This window comes from Malaclemys terrapin, chromosome 4, assembly GCF_027887155.1.
Source record: "Malaclemys terrapin pileata isolate rMalTer1 chromosome 4, rMalTer1.hap1, whole genome shotgun sequence".
Lineage (NCBI taxonomy): Eukaryota > Metazoa > Chordata > Testudines > Emydidae > Malaclemys > Malaclemys terrapin.
The window spans coordinates 2,719,786-2,735,971 of record NC_071508.1 but is presented as its reverse complement, the minus strand read 5'-3'; the positions used below and the strand labels follow the sequence as shown (position 1 = coordinate 2,735,971).

The window sequence follows — 16,186 nt, the reverse complement described above, 5'->3', positions numbered from 1 at the left end:
GCAGTTAGCTATAAAGTTCCTCTTGATGGCTGTTCTCTGCTTGTTTTACCTGTAAATGGTTAAAAAAGTCCCCCAGGTAAAGGAAAGGGAGTGGGCACCTGACCAAAGAGCCAATGGGAAGGCTAGAACTTATTAAGACTGGGAAAAAAGCTTTCCCTTTGTGTCTGTTGTTGGTTCTCCGGGAAAGAATGGAACAGGGAGCAGTTATGCCATGAACAGCTTTAAGCCAGGTATGATCATAGATCATCAGATGATACCTATGCAGTAGTAGGATTTTATGTTTGTATTTTGTATAATTTAGAATGAAGGATAAAGAATAATAATGTAGCACGTACTACATGTTTTGGTGTATGGTTTGACCATATCCTGCCAGGCACCCTTTCTGAAAGGGGAAAGGAACGGCCTAATGGGCCAGTGGTAGAGATGCATCAGCCAGAATCTGTGTCTGGGCTGATTTCAAGGCAGTGACAGACCTTTTAGGGTCACCACTTAGCTGTAGGTTTAGCATTTTAAAATAAGTAAAAGAATGCATTGGTTATTTTTTCTCTTGCATTGCAACTTGATGTTGCTGTTCAAATGCTCTGTGTAAATCAATTCTGTGTTGTGTGTGAATGAGGAATGTGTGTGGTAAGAGATAAGTGTGAAGGCCATCACCAGAACATCCAGGAGGCTGCAACACACCCCTATTGAAATGTCAGAAGAGGGCAGATTGCTGACTCTAAAGATGAGACAGGCACCTATCAATCGGGACAAGATAGCTGTGATCAAAACCAGCCTGGGGTAACTCCCTGAGAGACTTGATGAAAGAACCAGATAAAGGATGAAAAGGACAATTTAAGAAAACAAGCACTTGTCAAACAACAATTGATTACAGCATGACGGTGCAAAACTCATTGGTCCCAATGAAGGAAAATCACTATATAAACAGGCTGCCTTGCCATGAAACTTTGGGTTCGTCCTGCCAAGACTTCCCCGGAGCATTGTGTCGCGACCAACGGATTCCGGCTCCTACCTACCCTTGATCAACCTAGCTGGCCACTAGATTGATCCGGACTCTGGACTGGTAACGATAACATTGATTGGCGGGACAGTGTGTGTGTGTGTGTGTGTGTGTGTGTGGTGTGATTGAATGCATATGCTATTTGTTGTATCTTCAATAAACGCGGCATATTGCCTTTTCCCCTGAAAAAGATCCCGTGTGCTTCTTGTAAGCACAACAGGAGAAGGGGACTTAGGGGGAAGGTATGGACTGAAGGCACAGCAGGAGCGGGAAGAGGCGAGGTGGGGGTGGAGCAGGGGTGAGGCTCTAGGGGAAGGGATGGAGCAGGGATGGGAAGGGGCAGGGGCACGGCCTGGGGCGGGGGTCCCGGGCCTTGCACCCCCCGAGGGACAGCCCTGAGAGGCATGGCCCTGTAACCTCCTGCTCCTGTTTGATCATTTGTTCTCCCCTGAATTTAGCTGAACCTTGAGCTTAATTAGTGGTTTCTCCCCCTGGGCTGGTGCAGGAGCCTTCAGTTGTGGGTGGACTAGCATCCTCCCCCCTTCCCGGGCTGTTGATAGGTGGGTTTGCTTTGTACGATGGAGAAAAAGAGCCAATAGGAAACTGAAAGTAAAACTCTTTCAGGGACGATGGCTTTGCATTTACCAGAAATCACGCAGAGCACAAAGCCCAGAAAAGGTCAACAGCCTTCCCCTCCTAACCCGGGCCCCGACGCACGGCCGGACGGCAGAGGGAAAGCGTGCTTGCTTGTAGGGTGGCGTCCTACGGTGGCCATTCACATCTCTGTGTAACAGGCCAGGTCGGTGAGAACTGCTCGGCCAGACACGCTTTGGAAGTGATACCCATGGGTATGAGAAAGTCAGATCCCTCAGGGGTGGGTGGGCACCAGGGAGTATGAGCCCAGGCTGGCTGTGAGGTTCTCCAGCCAGGCCAAGAAGGCTCCAGCCCATGCAAGGGGCTCCGTGTGCCCCAATTCCCCCTCCCCCTATGCCAGGGGCTCTGTGTGCCCCCTCCCCCATTCCAGGAGCTCTGTGTTTCCCCCTTCTCACGTCTTGTCTCCTTGGGTCAGGGCATTGACATTTTAAATGCCAGAGGAACACGGGGAAGAGATGACCGGGTCCTTCTGAGATGCTGGCAGGGGTTAATCTGGCCCCAGGGCGGGGCACTGACTGAGTCAGGGGGATGGGGAATGGGCCCTTTCCTCTCTAGAGGTGCCGACTCCTGTCTTAACCCAACAGCCACACGCCATTCCCCATCCAGGGATGTGTGAGATGCAGCTGCCTCTGGGGCAGAGCGGAGGGGACCTGTCAGGTTGTGGCCATTTCCTTCCCATTTCAAAAGGGGCCTCGCACTCCACATCAAAGCCCCCAGCCATGCGTGGGGCCAGGACTGGGCCGCAGACGCAGGCAGGATGGTGTGGGCTTCTGGGGCCCAACTCTTTGTGGCCACATGAGTCACGGGCTGCCGGTAAGCACGTGAGCAGAGGCGGCACCAGGATGTGGCCAGAAGACACCCCAGCAGACAGCCCTCCGCAGCTCCTGTCCCTTCCAGTGGAGAGTACAAGAATCGAAACCACAGAGGCCAACATAGCTTTGGGGGCAGAGGGACATCAGAGCGGGGCTGAGCCCTGTGCAAAGAGAAACAATCATCATCTGGATTGTTTTACAGGTGGGGAAATTGAGGCACGGAGAGGGCGGGCCTAGGTTACAGTTAGGAAGCCGGTGATAGAACCCAGGAGTCCTGCCTCCTTGCCCCTCCTTCCCAACCCACCAGCCCCCACTCCCCCTCAGAGCTGGGATAGAACCCAGGAGTCCTGGCTCCCAGCCCCCCCTGCTCTAACCTACCAGACCCCACTCCCCTCCCAGAGCCCAGGGCAGAACCCAGGAGTCCTGGCTCCCAGCCCCCTCTGCTCTAACCCACCAGACCCCACTCCCCTCCCAGAGCCCAGGGCAGAACCCTAGTGGGTACAACCTGTGTGGCTTGTGTGACAGACACAGAAGAAAGAAAGACACTGGGGGCCTTTGCAATGGAAACTAGGCCATGGAGACATTTACTGTACCCGTCGTCCATATTCCCTTTCCTGTCCGGCCCCAGAGCTGAGGGCCTTTCCTCTCTACAGCATGCCATTTTCACTCCATCCCCAGGGCAGGGGCTTGGCAGGCTCAGGTGGGTGAGAATGGGACATGGGGCCTTTCCCCTGTAGGGGGCAACAGACCCCCGTCTCCCCCACCACAGCCAGCCCCTGCCCAGGTGTCCCCCAGGCAGTCAGCTTCCACCCTGGCCCCCTGCTGACTGGCTCAGGCAAGTGGATTATGGGATTCGGGGCCTTTCCCATCAAGGGGCCACTTCTCTGATCCAGCCTCAGGTTGGGGGGGATTTTACCTTGTATTTTGATAAGGGACCCCCGTCTGACAGAATGCTTTTCTTCTAGCTGGAACAAACTGTCCTCTGGTGGGAAAGGAGACGTGGGTGGATCTGCTGGGGAGGTTGCTGCTGCTGGAAAAGGCCGATCCCGTCTCCCAGAAGATCCAACAAGATGAACACACATGGAAGGGGATGGAAAAGACCAGCAGAGAGAGCAAAATTGAGCTGCTGACTCACTCTTGTAGCCTCATAGCCGGAGAAACAAGGCCCCAGATCCCGCCCTGACCAGCCACTTGAAGGCCTGGCAAACTTGTCCCAGCAGTGGGCCATTTTGGTAGCCAATTTTGATTGGACGTATTCCTGGAGGGTTCATCACATGACATAATCTTTGCAAAAGATGCAGCCTGGGCCCGCTGAGCCGGACTCTTCTCCGAGAGGCGAAAAGAGCGAGAGAAAGAGGCGAGAGAAGAAAGAAGAGGGGGAAGGAAAAGACGAGCATGAGGGAGGGGGAGGGAGCAGGAAGTCCACGTTTCACCTCCCGGGCCGGGTGTGGGATTTAGCCAGAGCCAGCGGAGGTGGCAACGTCACCTGGGTCTCCCTGTCTGGCCTCATCCCAGCTCAGCTCCAAGGCCCAGGACAATGAAGCCCCAATGATGTCATGGCGGTTGGGACACCGACCCTCCTAGAACCTCCAGGAATTAAAGATTAATCTTTCATTAAAAATTCTGTCTTGTGATGAAACCTCCAAGAATACAGCCTACCAGAATCGGCAACCCTGCCTGGTGGAGTCCAGGAGACGGTACAGGTGGCTGCCCTATCATGAAACTTGCCCCCATCTGTCCACCTGGCCTCTTCACTGCCACCCCAGAGGTCTCTCCAAAAGGGGGAGGTGGCTAAGCTAGTCCCTCCCCTCCTGATTTTGTCCACCAATCAGGAATCCAATTTTATTATCTGCTAGGGACTTCCACCATTAAGATAATGTTTGATCCCGGCAGTGTGCTCTGTGGATATATAGCAGGAGTTGGGAGGGAGCGTTTGTCACATGTAACCTACCAGCTCTGTGGTCTTGGGAAACCAGGGTGCAGTATCCAGCCTGTCTGACTCATGAAGGACCTCCCCCCACCCAACCTCTGCTTGAATCAAAACTGCTCAGAAGAAAGACTTACCCAAGCCTCTCCAGACAAGGGTGAGAGGATTAAGGCAACTCCCTTAGTCTCATTTGCATCAAAGATGGGACAGGGGGCCTTCTCCATTAGCATAGAGAATGGAGAACAGAGATTCCAAGGCAAGAACTGCACTGAACTCTGGGACCAGAAAAGCAGGGAAGCACTGCATCATGGGGGATCTCTGCTCCAGATGTTAATGAACCTACACCTGCCCACACCCAGCTCAGTGCTTATCAGACCAATTCTAGTAATAAATCCTCTATCGGTATCCAAAATACTGAAGCTGCCTAATTGAATTATGAGCTCCCTCGAAAGAACACCGCCCATAGCCAGGAATGATCAGTTCTTATTCTCTAGCTTGAACAAAACAACTTTGATATACTCCCTTAAATCAATCGTTTTACGCACCAAGAATTCTAGTGTTCTCCCTTGAAACATTGTTCTTTTTCTACAGAAACCCACACACACGCTCAAGTAGGTGTTCTGTTGCCTGCATCCAAAATCTGCATCCGTTCCATTGGGATTTCATCTTCTCCTGCCTGACGGTGCTGGGGGCTCTGCCGGTCTCCAGCACTACAGACCCTCAGCTACCACCATCACCTGGGAACCCTGGTCGATTCAAGCTTCACGGAGAGGTGAGAACCCTCCACTCTCTCTCATGGGTGTTTTTGGCTTCCCCATTCGCTCTGCAGCCACTCTCCTCATACCTAAGCTAAAGACCCCTGCAGAGCCCAAAAATCCTGTGGGGTTTCCTCATCCAGTGGGTTACGACCAGAACAATTGTAACGCGGACATGGGGATAGGGACACGCTGAACCTGGGGCATATGAGGGTGGAAGCTTGAAAGTGCTGCTCGGCCTAGCCCATTGAGCCCAGGGACATATAAGGGGTCAGCTTGGGAGTGCTGATTAACTCAGTCATCATAGACACAGTGTGTGTGTGTGTGTGTGTGTGTGTGTGTGTGTGTGTGTGTGTGTGTGTGTTCATCTGATTCGGGGGCTGGAAGAACCGAGCCCTGGGGAATGTAGGTCCTGCAGGGTAGCTCCATTGGGAGGGAACTTGCAGCCTGGAGAAGTAGAGTTCCGTATGAGAACACAATGACACAAGCAGTACATTAATACAGTTACAGAACCCCTCCCCCCACAAAGAATAACCCTAATAAATGAGCGTACCCCAAAGTAAAGGGCAAATCTGATAACACACCCTGGAGGCGACGGAGCCTGGGGAACGAGCTCTGAGCTCCCTGCTTCAGACGGGGTTTCTGTCTCCTTGAGAGAGATATGATGGTAGAGCTGCACAAGGGACAGGTTTGCCAATCCTTATCAGACCCTGTTGGCCATACGGGGAGAAGACAGGGCCCTACAGGGTGACAGCCAGGTAGAAATGCAGGGAAGGGGAGTTTTCTGTGCTGAGCCCAGTTTTTCGTGCTGTCAAACCTAAATCTCTCTGGCTGCAGATTTAACTTGTTGCTTCTTACCATGGTTTCTGTGGCCAATGAGAACAATTGATCCCCGTTCTCTTTATACCAGCTGTGAACATATATTTAAAGACTGTTCCCAAGTCCCCCCTTCTTTTCTCAAGGCTAAACATGGCCTGAGTTTAACCTTTCCTCACAGGTCAGGTTTTCTAAACCTCTCTCATTTTTCTTGGTCTCCTCTGGACCCACTCCTGTGTGTCCACATCTTACCTAAAGTGCGGCTCCCAGAATTGGGCACAGTTCTCCAGCGAAGGCCTCACCAGTGTCCAGTAGAGCAGGACAATTACCTCCCACCTCTTACGTACGACACTCCTGTTTGTGCACACTAGAAAATTCACTTTTTTCTCACCTGCATCACACTCTGGACTCATATTCAATTTGCGATTCACTGTAGCCTCCAGGTCCTTCCCGACACTCAATCCTCCTCAAACTGAATGATTGGAGTGATGTGAAAACCTGATTTTCATGTGGTTGGCTGGCTGTGAAAAAACTCAGGGCGGAGAATTTCATTTTGGGTGACCCTGAAAAGAAAGAAAAATCAGTTGTTTGGCAAAGTGAGAACGCAGGAGAAAAATCATGCTGGGTATATGAAATGCTTCGATTTGGAGGGATTTTAAAAATAAAATAGAAGATTTTGACTGGAATAGAAATATCAAAATGTTTCAACATTTTGGACCATTTTAGGGAGGGGAACGAAAACAATTTATCAAAATTGAAACAAATTTGCAAAAATTTCTCTGTCAACTTAAATCCGCATTTAAAATTTTTTTTGCCCAGTTAAAGCCAGGAGTCTGAGCTCCCCAGCCCCCGGCCCATGCAGGTTCTAGCTGAGCTCTGGGAGAGGCGTGGGGCCAAGTGGGTTAGAGAAGTGGGGGTTGGAGCCAGGGCTCCTGGGTTCTCTCCTGGCTCTGGTAGGGGATAATTATAAAGCCTCCCTAGACGAGCTGCTCATGGGGACAGGAGATGCATGGAGAAGCACTGCCCTCTACTGGTGGATACTGTAATACAACAGGCCTAACAGGAGGCACATTCAGGTTACTTCAGTGACCAAGGACCCCAAAGTGCTCACCCAGCACTGAAGTGCAGCCACCTCTGGGGAGGGGCAGCTAGGGAAGAGGTTCAGGGTGACGACACACCAGGAGGGCCATGTTTCATTCAATCGCCAAGGCAACTTGGAAATGTCACTCCACATTGCAGCTCATAGGTTAAGAATTAAAATAAAGCGCTCGGGGTGAACCCAGTAGTCCTGTCTCTCAGACCCCCTGCTCTAACCACCAGACCCCACTCCCCTCCCAGAGCTGGGGAGAGAACCCAGGAGTCCTGACCCCGTGCCGGGTTAATGGGGAGAGCCAATAACTGGCTCCTGCTGCCGTGGGTCAGACACAGCTTGGCTCGGGAGTGGAAAGAGAAGGAGGTCAGAGACCCCTCCCTGGCTTGTTGTGGGGGGTTGGGCCAGCTGATACCCCACAAACACAAAGAGCAGGGGGTGCTGTGGGTGAGGGAAGAGAGGGGCAGCCAAGGCCTGGGAGTGAGGGCCCCCATTTGGTACAACACAGGCAGTGTGAAGGTCGTGCTAAGGCTGGGAGTTGATGGGGAGGGTGATGGAGGGGAGGGGCTAAGGAGAGCAGTAGAGCAGGGGCTGATGGGAATGGGGGGAAACAGGGGCGGGGGTGCAGATCAAAGGTGCCAGACACCAATAAGGGGACAGCCATCCCTCCCCAATCTGCTGCCTCCTGAGATGCTGCCTCCTTTTCCCAGCTGCCCCTCCCCAGAGGCGGCTGCATCTCAGTGCTGGGTGAGCACTTCAGGGTCGTTCATCACTGAAGTAACCTGAATGTGTCTCCTGTTAGCCTTGCTGTAGTACAGTATCCACCAGTAGGCGATGATGCTTCTCCAGGCATCTCCAGTCCCCGGGAGACCTCCAACAAGGGACATAGGGAAATAACCCATTTCCTTCCCTGACAGACTGTATCCGTCTATAGAAGATCCACCAGATACCGACGGACCGAGGGACAAACTCCACCCGTGTCCATATCCACTTTGCCTTTACTGGCTCTGACACTTTACTATGGGCGACGTATCCGAGAACACTTATTCTCTGCCGCTTTTAAAAACTCACACACCTTAATCTGGAACAATGCTTGTTATGTACACTATGGATCTCGTCAACTTTATAACCAAGACTTTTAATTTCTCACAACCCAAGCTTGACCCCAGACCTACAGTGCCTTTCCTTTAAACCTGTGTAACGCAAACTTGATTCCAAACATTAGATTTAATAAAAAAAATGAATAGCCACCAGTAGGCTGTGATGCTTCTCCATGCATCTCCAGTCCCCGGGAGCGTCTCCTTTCACATCAGTTCCTTCTGTATGTGCAGTAGTCCGACTCAGTATAGGCATCTAGGGAGCAGGGCCGGTGCAACCACTAGGCGAACTAGGCGGCCGCCTAGGGTGCCAAGTGGTTGGGGGCGCCAAAAAGCCGGCTCAGGGGAGGCGGTGGAGTGGAGGTGAGCTGGGGCAGGGGAGCACGGGGAGGGCTGCGTGCAGCAAGTAACGGGGGGGGGGGGGGCGTGCAGGTGAACTGCTCCCTGCCCCAGCTCACCTCCACTCCACCTTCTCCCCTGAGCACACCACCCCTGCTCTAATTCTCCTTCCCTCTGGATGCTGGAGAAGTGGAGCGGCGCCAGCGTGCTCAGGGGAGAAGGCGGAGCGGAGGTGAGCTGGGGCGGGGAGTTGCTGCAGGGGGGGCTGCCCAGGTGGAGGGGGGGTGCGGAGCTGCTGCGGGGGGGGGCTCTGCAGGGCAGAGCGGGGAGCTGCCACGGGGGGGGGCGTCCTGGGCGGAGGGGGGGGCACTGCAGGGCTGGGAGCTGCCGCAGGGGGGGCTCCCTGGCCCTTCCCCATGACCCCACCCCCAGCCCCGCCCCACCCCCACTCCCAACTTTTGGGTGAATCCATCTGGTCCTAGTGATTTATTTATTTTTAGTAATATAAGAACATAAGACTAGCTGTATTGGGTCAGACCAAAGGTCTGTCCCAGTAGGGGCATACTTACGTTCCATCTAGAACAGTATCCTGTCTTCCAACAGTGGCCAGTGCCAGATGCCCCAGAGGGTATGAACAGAACAGGTAATCAGCAAGTGATCCATCCCCTGTTGCCCATTCCCAGCGTCTGGCAAAGAGAGGCTAGGGACACCATCCCTGCCCATCCTGGCTAATAACCATCAATGGACCTATCCTCCATGAATTTATCTAGTTCTTTTTTGAACCCTGTTATGGTGTTGGCCTTCACAACATCCTCTGGCAAGGAGTTCCACAGGTTGACTGTGCATTATGTGAAGAAATACTTCCTTCTATTTGTTATAAGCCTGCTGCCTATTAATTTCATTTGGTTACCCCTAGTTCTTGTGTTATGAGAAGTAATAAACAACACTTCCTTATCTACTTTCTATACACCAGTCATGATTTTATAGCCCTCGCAGTCTATAAAATATCTTTAGTAATTTTGTATCACCTGCAAATTTTGCCACCTCATTGTTTACCCTCTTTTCCAGATCATTTATGAATATGTTGAATAGAACTGGTCCCAGAACAGACCCCTGCGGGACACCACTATTTACCACTCTCCATTCTGAAAACTGACCATTTATATCGATCCTTTGTTTCCTGTCTTTTAACCAGTTACCAATCCATGAGAGCACCTTCCCTCTTATCCCGTGGCAGCTTCCTTTGCTTAAGAGCCCTTGGTGAGGGACCTTGTCAAAGGCTTTCTGAAAATCAAAGTACACTATATCCACTGGATCCACCTTGTCCACATGCTTGTTGACCTCCTCAAAGAATTCTAGTAGATTGTTGAGGCATGATTTTCCTTTAATAAAACCAGGTTGACTCTTCCTCAACAAATTATGTTCATCTATATGTCTGACAATATTGTTCTTTATTATAGTTTCAGCCAGTTTGCCCAGTACTTAAGTGAGGCTTACCGGCCTGTAATTGCCGGGGTCCACCTCTGGAGCCCTTTTTAAAAATTGGCATCACATTAGCTATCCCCCAGTCATCTGGTACAGAAGCTGATTTAAATGATAGTTTACAGACTAGAGTTAGTAATTCTGCAATTTCACATTTGAGTTCCTTCAGAACTCTTGGGTGATACCATCTGGTCCTGGTGATTTATTGCTGTTCAATTTATCAATTTGTCCCAAAACCTCCTCTAATGACAACTCAGGCTGGGGCAGTTCCTCAGATCTGTCACTTTAAAAGAATGGCTCAGGTTTGGGAATCTCCCTCACACCCTCAACCGTGAAGACCGATGCAAACAATTTATTTAGTTTTGCCACAATGGCCTTATCATCCTTGAGTGCTGCTTTAGCGTCTTGATCGCCCAGTGGCCCCACTGTTTGTTTAACTGGCTTCCTGCTCCTGACGTTAAAAAAAATTTTGCTATAACTTTGAGTCTTTGGCTAACTGTTCCTCACATTCTTTTTTGGCCTTCCTAATTGTATTTTTACACTTCATTTGCCAGAGTTTATGCTCCTTTCTATTTTCCTCACTAGAATTTAACTTCCACTTTTTAAAGGATGCCTTTCGGCCTCTCACTGCTTCTTTTATTTTGCTGTTTAGCCACGGTGGCCCTTTTCTGGTTCTCTTACTATGTTTTTTAATTTGGGGTATACATTTAAATTGAGCTTCTATTATGGTGTCTTTAAAAGGTTTCCATGCAGCTTGCAGAGATTTCACTTTTGGCGCTGTACCCTTTAATTGCTGTTTAACTAACCTCCTATTTTTGTGTCGTTCCCCTTTCTGAAATTAAATGCTACAGTGTTTGGCTGCTGTGGTGTTTTTCCTCCCACAAGGATATTAAATTTAATTATATTATGGTCACTATTACCAAGCGGTCCAACTATATTCACCTCTTGGACCAGATCCTGTGCTCCGCTTAGGACTAAATCAAGAATTGCCTCTCCTCTGGTGGGTTCCAGGACCAGCTGCTCCAAGAAGCCGACATTTAAGGTGTAAAGAAACTTTACCTCTGCATCCCATCCTGAGGTGACATATACCCAGTCAATATGGGGATAATTGAAATCCCCCATATAGAACTCACAAGTCCTGGCTCCACCCCCCCCCGCCCTAACTCAAATGACCCCACTCCCCTCCCATATGATGAATATTAATAGCCATCTACTGAATATGATTATACCCACCCCTGTTTACTGTTTACAGAATTAAGCATGTTACACAGGCACTTTTACCTTGAATATACATTTCTTTGCAGTAATTGTAGCCACAGATTCCCTTAGTCAGCAATTTACAGAGAGGGAGGAAGGAGCCATGACCCCGAGCTCGTTTATGTAGCTGGGAAAGAGAAGGGAGAGGAGAGATAACACTACTTCACACAATGTGTATTCTTTAGACAGCCGCATTCCTTATGCGGCTGCAACACTTGTCTATCCTTAACAAGCAAAAAGGAAGGGGCAGGATAGCAAACTTTATCTATCAAGCAAAGAAATACAGCTTGCCTGTGCCATACTCCCTATTACCATGGTAACGGTCACCCAGATCTTTATTTAACTCTTACATACCCCAACACCAGATCTTAATGGACAGAGAGTTGTCCTGCGTCAGTGTGGAGATGCCGTGAGTGTAGGACATAGATGTTTTATGGAAAGTTACCCTGCTCATCTAGGACTCTTTCCAGGGGAAAGTTCTGATAGCTCTGATGAGGAAAATGTGGATTTGGGTAGGAGAAGTCAAAACATAGAAATCATAGATTCAAACTCAAATAGAAGCCCAGATCCCAATCTGGAGAGAAGATCCTCACATTCTAATTCTGATTTCCCTGTAGCAGTTGTTACAGATATTAAGACCCTAGATCTGGTAGTTAAGCAAATAGGGATGATGGAAGATTCTTCGGTTGCAATGCATGCACAATGTGTACAAGAAACAGCAAAAGTGTTCGGCTTACCAAGGGAAGACTGGATTAAAATCTTACCACTCAGAGAATCAAGCATTATGGAGTACTTTGCCACCTGAGTTTAGGGTAGGAGAGAGATCTTTTAAAGACACAGTTGCCCTATTGGAACATAATCAGCATCTGGGGCAAGCTGGAGTGGCCATCCTGTCTAACCTAAAGGAGAGACCTAATGAGTCCCCACATCAATTTCACCAGCGGTTAAGTGCAGCATGTCACAGTCACATGAAAGAGGAAACAGATGAGCCACCATACGTTCGTTTATTGGTCAATAACTCTCTTCCCATTTGCAGGAAAAGGTGAACATGCATATAAATTATAACACTTCTTGGAAGGAGGCATTAGCCTTACTGGACAAGGCGTATTCTCAGGGAGGCCCTAAAATAGGTCAGCGTGGAGCCCCTGTTGCAATACTTCAGGAACCACGGACTGACCCCACCGTGAGGATTGAGGGACCCCCAGGGTAAGGTCGAGGTGTTCCTAAATTCCCTAGGAACCAGCATTGGCAAAATGAACCTAACCCACATAATAACCCTGGACCTTCGAGTGAGCGTGCCCCTCGACAGGGTTATGCATTTGGACCCCATGTAGTGGCCCGGGACCGTGTTCCTTTCTTTTCAGATGTCACCCAGAACAATTCACACCTGCAGGGATCCAAGTCACCACCTCCCCACAGAGATGAGGACTCAGTTGTAATGATGTTTAACACAGTGCAGCAGACGCTTGAGGCTCAACGATGGAATATCCGGGAACTCCGAGCACGCATGAATGAGCTGATGATGGAAGGCCAAATCCCAGCATCCTTGAACCGTCCAGTGGCCTCCATTAACTCATTTCCTTCTGTCTGGTGGAGAGCTTCTCCTCCTCCAGAGTTGGCTGCCTCTGAAGAGATAGAAGGAGAACCCGTAGATTATTTGTCTGCATACTCTACAAATTACTCAGCATGACACCAACGGCCCCGAGCATAGTTATAGCCCTTTTAGGCAGAGATGCAAGTGGGAGACCCACAGTATCTGCAGTGGTAGGGGGCCGCCACAGGAATTTTATTATAGATACTGGGGGAGCAATTGGCATTATTCATGTCAAGGATCCTAGATCCTCTTCTCTGTCGTCAGGGTGCACAAAAACACTTCCAACTTTTGCAAGCAATCAGGTTGTTACTACACTTTCTAAACCCTTTGAAGCACAGATAGGTCACCTAAGAAAGGTTCATACCTTTGCACTGATGAAATTAGCAGACCCAAGGAATTGCCTATTGATTTCCTATATGAACAGGGATGTGTGCTTGATTTGGGTAACCAATTGTTGTGTCTTACTGTAGAACAGGCAAAGGATGACTCACCAGTGATCACCCCGACCGAGGGAAAATGACCCCACAGATACTAACCACCTACAGCCGTACCTATGTGGTGGGGTTCATTGTTGCAAACCACCCCATGCAAGGGGTGTGTGTAGCCTATAGGATTAACCTGCTTGCTTGCATGTATATTTCTTTTCTTATAGTTTAAGTATTTGGTTTAGTGTACTAGGTTTATAGATTTATATTTAAGTAAGTTTGGCTGTAATGCAAGAGACCTACAGGCCATATCCTGTATATTGAGCTAAGGCAAAGTTAGCGTATCTATGTCTGGGATCTTTCACCCAGATAGCAAAGTTGGCTTACACGTGTCTGGGACCTTTCACTCAGATAGCAAAGTCAACACACACACGTCTGAAACGTTTCACCTAGATAGACAGATAACGGTAGACTGGCATAGGAGGGTTCCAAGTGTGTACCCTCAGATTTAACAGGTACACCACAAGGAAAGAACCAAAATAACCGGAAAAACAAAAATAACACATGTGTGTATGATCTAATATCATGAATATGTATGTACATGTCCTCAATACATACAAACATACTAGCCTATGGAGTATGTGTACCCTAACATTTTTGTGGGTGAGAAATGAAGTTTGGGCGTAGAAGGAGGGGTCAGGCACCTGTGCCCTATAAAAGAGGTGACCCACCTTGCTAGAGAGAGCCTGTACTTGTTTTTCTTAGAACTTTCTAAGTTCCAAGGGGACTAGGCGTAGCTTGGTTTCCCTAAGCTTTTCTTCTTAGTTTTGTTTATTAAGTTTTAATGTTAAGTTTAAGCTAGTTAAGTAAACTCTATGTTAGCTTCAATAGCTCTTAGCTCCAGCTTCTTCTAAGCTCTGCACCCCTCACTCCAGAATTGAGGAACGTGAACCTCCAGACGTCAGGCTGGTCCGGTGTCTCTCACCACCAGGTTATCAAGGAAGGGTGTGAGTATGTTAACCAAAGCTGTGTAGCCTATAATACCATTGTGCCATGTGTAACTTTTGAATAGCAGTAATACAATTGTAACTTTGCAACTCTGATTATTTTACCTATAATTCTGCCTTCATTTATCTTAATAAAAAGTCTTTAAGGCTTTATCTGTCTCGTGTGAGCTTCCTGTCATACCCCGAGGGTCCCTTGTAAATTCTGTGGAGCCTGATTCGGAACAACCACCTTATTATCTTCTGATCAGACAGATTGGTGAGCCTAAAACCCATACTAGCCAAATTAATATTATTAACCTCTTAAATCAGGCAACAGGGGTCTGGTGGGTTAGAGCAAGGGGGGCTGGGAGCCAGGACTCCTGGGTTCTATCCCAGCTCTAGGAGTGGAGTGGGGACAGGTGGGTTGGGAAGGAGGGGACTCCTGGGTTCTATCACTGGCTCCCTGACTGTGACCTGGGCCCGCCCTCTCCGTGCCTCAGTTTCCGCACCTGTAAAACAATCCAGCTGATGATTGTTTGTTTCCGCACAGGGCTCAGCAGGTGCACTCTCATGTGCCTCTGCCCGTAAAGCTGTGTTGACCTCTGTGGTCTCGATTCTCATACTCTTCACTGAGAGGGACGGGCGCTGCGGAGGGCTGTCTGCTGGGGGTGCTTCTGGCCACATCCTGGTGCCGCCTCTGCTCACATGCTTACCGGCAGCCCGTGACTCATGTGGCCACAAAGAGTCAGGCCCCAGGAACCCACATTGTCCTGCCTGCGTCTGTGGCCCAGTCCTGGCCCCACGCATGGCTGGGGGCTTTGATGTGGACTGCGAGGCCCCTTTTGAAGTGGGAAGAAAATGGCCACGCCCTGACAGGTCCTCTCCGCTCCACCCCAGAGGCAGCTGCATCTCACACATCCCTGGATGGGGAATGGCGTGTGGCTATTGAATTAAGATAGGAGTCAGCGCCCCTACAGAGGAAAGGCCCCATTCTCCACCCCGACTCAGTTAGTGCCCTGCCCTGGGACCAGATTAACCCCTGCCAGCATCTCAGAAGGACCCGGTCATCTCTTCCCCCCATGTTCCTCTGGCATTTAAAATGTCAATGCCCTGACCCAAGGAGAAAAGACATGAGAAGGGCGGAACACAGAGCCCCTGGCATGGGGTGAGGGGAAATAGGGGTACACTGAACCCCTCATGTGGGGCTACACAGAGCCTCTGGCATGGACTGGAGCCTTCTTGGCCTGGCTGGAGAACCTCACAGCCAGCCCCGGCCTGGGCTCATACTCCCTGGTGCCCACCCACCCCTGAGGGATCTGACTTTCTCATACCCGTGGCCATCACTTCCAGAGCGTGTCTGGCCGAGCAGTTCTCACCGACCTGGACTGTTACGCAGAGATGTGAATGGCCACCGTAGGATGCCACCCTAGAAGCAAGCACGCTTTCCCGCTGCCGTCCGGCCGTGCGTCGGGGCCGGGTTAGGAGGGGAAGGCTGTTTACCTTTTCTGGGCTTTGTGCTCTGCGTGATTTCTGGTAAATACAAAGTAAAGGCTGGGAGCCAGCGACCCTGAAAGACTTTTACTTCCAGCTGGCTCTTTTTCTCCATCGTACAAAAGAAACTCACCTATCAACGTCCTGGGCAGGGGGGAGGGTGCTAGCCCACCCACAACTCCGGCACCAGCTCAGGGGGAGAAACCACTAACAAAGCCCAAGGTTCAACTAAATTCAGGGGAAAGCAAATGATCAAACAGGAACAGCAAATTACAGGACCATACCTCTCAGGGCCGTCCCTAGGTGGGGTGCAAGGCACGGGACAACCCCCCCAACCCCAGGCCCTGCTCCACCCCTTACACTAAACCTTCACCCCTGCTCTGCCCCCACCCCACCTCTTCCCGCTCCTGCTCTGCCCCACTCCACCTCTTCCCCGAAGTCCTCTCATCGGCGTGATGCTG

At 50.1% G+C, this 16,186-nt stretch overlaps 2 long non-coding RNA genes across 2 annotated transcripts; one reads left to right on the top strand and one right to left on the bottom strand.

The window, feature by feature from the left end:
• Nucleotides 1-2,553: 2,553 nt before the first annotated feature.
• On the bottom strand, nt 2,554-15,722 carry LOC128836225 (uncharacterized). Its single transcript, XR_008444751.1, has 6 exons — nt 15,615-15,722; nt 12,617-12,854; nt 11,254-11,356; nt 6,356-6,527; nt 3,383-3,516; nt 2,554-2,627 (listed from the first exon to the last, which is right to left on the bottom strand). It is a non-coding gene; the product is annotated as an uncharacterized LOC128836225 (long non-coding RNA).
• Nucleotides 2,581-8,236, top strand: LOC128836226 (uncharacterized). Its single transcript, XR_008444752.1, has 3 exons — nt 2,581-2,668; nt 3,432-5,165; nt 7,972-8,236. It is a non-coding gene; the product is annotated as an uncharacterized LOC128836226 (long non-coding RNA).
• Nucleotides 15,723-16,186: the final 464 nt, after the last annotated feature.